Source organism: Anolis sagrei, chromosome 3, assembly GCF_037176765.1.
Source record: "Anolis sagrei isolate rAnoSag1 chromosome 3, rAnoSag1.mat, whole genome shotgun sequence".
Lineage (NCBI taxonomy): Eukaryota > Metazoa > Chordata > Lepidosauria > Squamata > Dactyloidae > Anolis > Anolis sagrei.
In genome coordinates, this window is record NC_090023.1 from 46,420,782 (window position 1) to 46,426,102 (window position 5,321).

Consider the following 5,321-nt stretch of genomic DNA (forward strand, 5'->3'; position numbering starts at 1 on the left):
CAAGGAATAGCTGGAGAAACGTGGCATCATCTTGACCAGGCTGTGGAAGGACCAGGCTGTGGCGCAGCTAGCTAGTAGCCAGCTGCATTAAATCACTACTGATTGAGAGGTCATGAGTTCGAAGCCAGCCCAGGTCGGAATAAGCTCCCAACCATTAACAGTCTAGCTTGCTGTTGATCTATGCAGCCCAAAAGACAGCTGCATCTGTCAAATAGGAAATTTAGTTATCACTTTATGTGGGGAAGCTAATTTAACTAATTTACAACACCATAGAACCTTCCAGCAGAGTGCAGAAGAATGAGGAAGTGCTCCATCAAAGGAGTCGGTGCACAAGTGGACGGTGAAGCAGCAGCTCCCCCTGTGGCCAGAGTCGAGCATACCTTCATGAAGTCGGAAAAGCTGGAATGCTAAATTGCCTCTGTGTCTATCTATTAGGGCTGGGCAGTTTCGTTTCATTAATTCGTAATTCGTTAATAATTCGTTAACTTTTTCAATTACAAAACGATAACGAACCATTCTGGAGCAATTTTTTTAAAAAACGAATTTTTAAACACGTTTTGTAAATGCTTCGTATTTCATTATTGTATTCGTTTCGTTATTGTTCTGAGGTCGTTTCGTTATTATTTCTGCATGTCTGGGGCAAGTTTTTTGTTTAATTAGTGAAAAAAAATGATAATATCACACCAACAGTCAACAACAGAGGGAGAGGGAAGCTTCAGAAGTTTTTGGAGGTTTTTTAGCGTATTTCGCGGTCGCGTCCACCATTAACGAATCGATTCATTATTGTTTCGGAAATCGATTCGTTAATGTTTTGTAATTTTTTTCACATTCACGAAATTTCGTAAATATCGAACTTTTTAAAAGGAAAATTTTGTAATTATTTTAAATAACGAAACGTAAAACCCCCCCCAAAAAACGAATCGATTTTAGAAACAAATTTTTCCGTTGTTACCCAGGCCTACTATCTATATATGTTATATGTCTAAATGTAATTGAATGTTTGCCATGTATATGTGCACTGTAATCCGCCCTGAGTCCCCTGCGGGATGAGAAGGGTGGAATATAAATACTGTAAATAATAAATCTGATAAATAACCAACCAAATATGCTGTTATACTCTATAGTTGGGGTTTACCAGCCTTGTATGATAAAGTCCTAAATCTCCTAGCAACAGCAATCTCCCAGCAGCTATAAAGCTTTTCATTGTACTCAGCTCTCAAGTAGATTTATTGGGAAAGTGATTTATTTGGATTCTTGACCTTTGCATGGCTTAAATATATTTCTCATTGTTTTTTCCCTTTGGGCTTTCCTTATGACTGCTAGTGAAAAGCTAAGACTCTACTACTGCCTCCCCTCCCCTCCATCTTTGGTAAACTCCCTAGATTTTCCATGCATGACCTGGATTGGCTTGACCCATCTTTAACCACTTTCCCATGTACTATAACCTGTATTTCATGGCATCTGCTCCCTCTTGGTATAGAACACTACTGTGCAAAACAGGATACTAGATTAAATAGATATTGGTCTTATCCAGCATGTTAGGTTTCACATAATCCTATGAAGTGAGAGAGAATAAGGAACTGTAGTTTCCCCAATTTTCTCCAGGGAGCTTGTGCAAATATTCCAACAGACAGCCCCCTTCACAGACTGATAAGGTGTTGCCAAGCCAGCAGAAAGCATTGCTATCTATGTGTTTCGAGACAAGCATTAAAGGACCTCTCTTGGAAACACGAGAGGTCTTTCCCACATGCTGCAATTAAATCTTCTGTTCTTACAGTGGGTCTTTAAAGCTGTACTTTCCCATCCTAAGCCTATGGGAGAACAAATTTAGTATCTGTACATGAGGAACAGCACATAAAACGCCCCACTTTGATAGATATAGAAGCTTTCAGGCCTTCGTTCCATCATTAAAAATCCATCACCTCTCTTTTCTATTTTTGCTAGAGGGGGTCCCCTGGAGTATTCAGAGAAGGAAGCAGAGTGAGCTGTGCAGAAGGAAATAGTGAGGGGCGGCATTACTGGCATTTTAAGCATTAACAAAAAATATGCAAAGCACATTGTCTTAACAGCTTGCTGCAGAAAAACACCTGCTGATCCTGCAAATATGCAGGCTGGTTTGTGGTGTCAGCAGTGTCAACACAGTATTGACCACTGGACCATCAAAACATTGCATAAGAAAATCTTGTGATCAAGGCTGAATCCCTGAAACTTTCAGCTCTTGGTTTTAGAGGGCCCCTGGATGAAGTACCAGAGGGATGAGCACCTTCCAGCATCACTGTTGCAGATCATTGTGAGAAATTTAAAATGGGTGGCTTTTGGTTGCCTGCAATTGTTCAAGGAAGGGGATGCATGGGTAATCTGGATTAAGAGGAAGCATTCATGCTGGCTGGACATTTTTTGGCCCTGATAGTTGCCCATGGAAGCAGGTCTTGGATACCAAATCTAGTCATTCTCCTCACTATATATGTACTCTAAGTACTTTACTTAGGAATACAATACCACTATTGTATCTGCAGGACTGATATCCAGTTTCACTTATCTATGTCTGACAAAGTATGTCCTCTCCAGACATTGTCTACACCCTCCAGCATAAGTCTATGGTATTCTTGGGCCAGAAGTTCTTCAATTATATATTCATTTCACTATTATCTATAAATTGGAGTCCAGGGATGAATCCTCAATAAGTTATGCTCTATGGACAGAAGAATATAAGTTTGTGCCTTTACCCAATGGAATCAGTGGATTACACACTCATCTCTGGTTTCTGGGATATCTATAAGCATGGCTGTGTCCAAATCAGGAGAGAAGGGGACAATGGAGGATGATCTCAGTATACTCTACCTGGAATCCCTCCTGTGGGAAAGTACAGGAGACTGGGGCCCCGTCCAGACAGGACTTTTATTGTGGGAACTCCTGCAATAAAGGAGGGGCTATCCAGACAACGTTCTGGACAGTTCCGCATTAATTCGCTACAAACCAGGAAACCCTCGTTTGTAGCAACTTACTTTGTTAGTCGCTTAGAAAAGTAATAGAAACTTACATGATCTCCATTAGAAGCCTTGGTAAACTCTCCTGCTGCATTGAAATGACTCACCAGGAGGGGGGGGAGGGAGGAAAATCACCCCCCCCCCTCCCCACACACACTCCTGGCACGTCATTTCTACATGCCAGGAGAGCTCGTCAAGGCTTCTAATGGAGATCACATAAGTTTCTATTACTTTTCTAAGCGGTCTGGGGGCTTGGGGGGGGAGGGGCGTAGGGCCTCCAGATGTTCTCTAGCCTGAGAGAATGTCTGTACACCTATGCCAGAAAGTTTTTTTTAACGCAAATGCTTTTGGAATAAAGGGCTGTCTGGAACCGTCCAAAGATGCAAAGAAAACTGAGAACCTATTACACCTAGATTGTCTGTCCTCTGCTTCAACCTTTAGGGCCTAACTGATACTGACAATTCTATGAGAAGGAGCTGATAGCTTGTAGCCATTATAGAATATTCACTTCATAAAGTTATTTGAATGTGATTCTCCATGCAAAAATACGTGTTCTGAAAGGAGCAGTTGTGGTGGTGTTGGTGATGAGAGGAGATTTGCAGCAGGGACTTTTGAATAAGGATTTTTCTGGGAATGTACATGGAGTCTGCCACCAGAATGTTCTATGACCCAGTTTTACCAGCTTTTCCCCATTCCTTGGACATTTTTATGACTTTCTATCAGTTTTTCTTCCTGCTGGTTGCCTCTGTCTGTGCCAATCTTTTGTCACTAAGTATTGCTCTGAAATCCACTGTTGCGTTTCTCTTTGTCTATTTCCTAACTAGCCTTTGGCTGTATCATGCACTGTTTTTCTAATGGTCAGATATGATGGATGTGATATGCTCACAGTTCTAACCTAGACCTTCAAGAGCCTATAACAAAAAAATGGAATTATTTTCTTGGAATTGGCTGCTATACAGTTGGAACAACTTAGATTTCCATTGGGAAGCTTTGGTGGAACCTGCTGATGTTTTGTCATGTCTGCCATAGATGTTAAGACTTATGAACCCTATTTGCCTCTAAGCAGATGTTTCTTATTTCACAAGCTAGTTGGCTGTTAACGCCTCTGTGAGGGAGGTGGATGAGACCAATATAACCCAGCTGGTCAGAACATCTTTTCTTGTTTCTTCAGCCACACATTTACCTTCCCATCACCTCCTCCAGCAAAAACCTCCATGATAAATTTCATAAGTGCCTATCAGCATATGGGAGAGGTAGTAAACTGGATTGTCAATGCCACATTCCCTTGTATTTGAGAGCAGTCAACCATGACCACCATGTCTTTAGTATGTGCACAGCAAATCAGACCAGTGTACTAGGATTGTGGCTGGCATAGCACCATTCTTCCTCCTTTCTGCTCAAACAATGCTCATGGAGGAAAACCATCCCATGATAGCTGGCTTCCCACTGCAAGATTTGCAAGGAGTTTTGGATTACCCTGGGATTTGAAATCTCACAGAGCTCTGCAATTTCACAAGAGGTTCTCCTCCCATGAGACTTGAGGAGGCCTTATATAGGCCTGCTTCGTGTATCCTGTATCAATTTCCAGAAAATCTGGCAATTTACAGCAGCAGAAGTGGACTCTGGAGAAATGTATACTGGGACACACCACTGTTCTTCATACTCTCAAGTTTGAGGGCTGTCTTAATAAGACCCTTGAAATCCCGAAGCCCAAGGCACCTGCTTTGTGAAGGGACTGTGCTGCCTCCTTCCCTTCCTTCCTTCAGCTAGGACTAACAATTGAACCTGCATGTGTGCTACCAGGCACAGTTGTCCTGACAGTTCTGACAGCACATGAACACTAATTGTGAGTCCACAGGCTTCTGCTGCAGTGACACAAGTTCAGTTTTCATACCTGAGTTTCTTTTTATTTTAAAAAGAAAAGCATAAAAACACATAATTAAAAAATCCCCTCTCCATGTGCACCTGTGATTTCATACCATTCCATCAGAGCTAGGACATAGTAAGCGTGGGCATCCTGAGATGGGGTCTACTATAGCTGATCTTGCCACACTACCACTACATTCTGTTTATTTTTATTTAAAAGATATAATGTGTCTTAAATGGGGAAAATGTCAGGCCAGGCAACTGTTCTAATGATGCTGTTGCAGCTCCCTACTTCTTTCCCTCAAATGTCTCTGGTTACATATTTCAATAGAGTATCAAGGATACTAAACAGTGGGGAAAGGGATAGAGCTGTTGAAGGAAGAGAGACAGAGAGAAGGTATATCAGGTTCATTTGTTGAATGTTGCAAGAGTTGTGTTTTGCATGCACTAGATTATGATCCAACAATG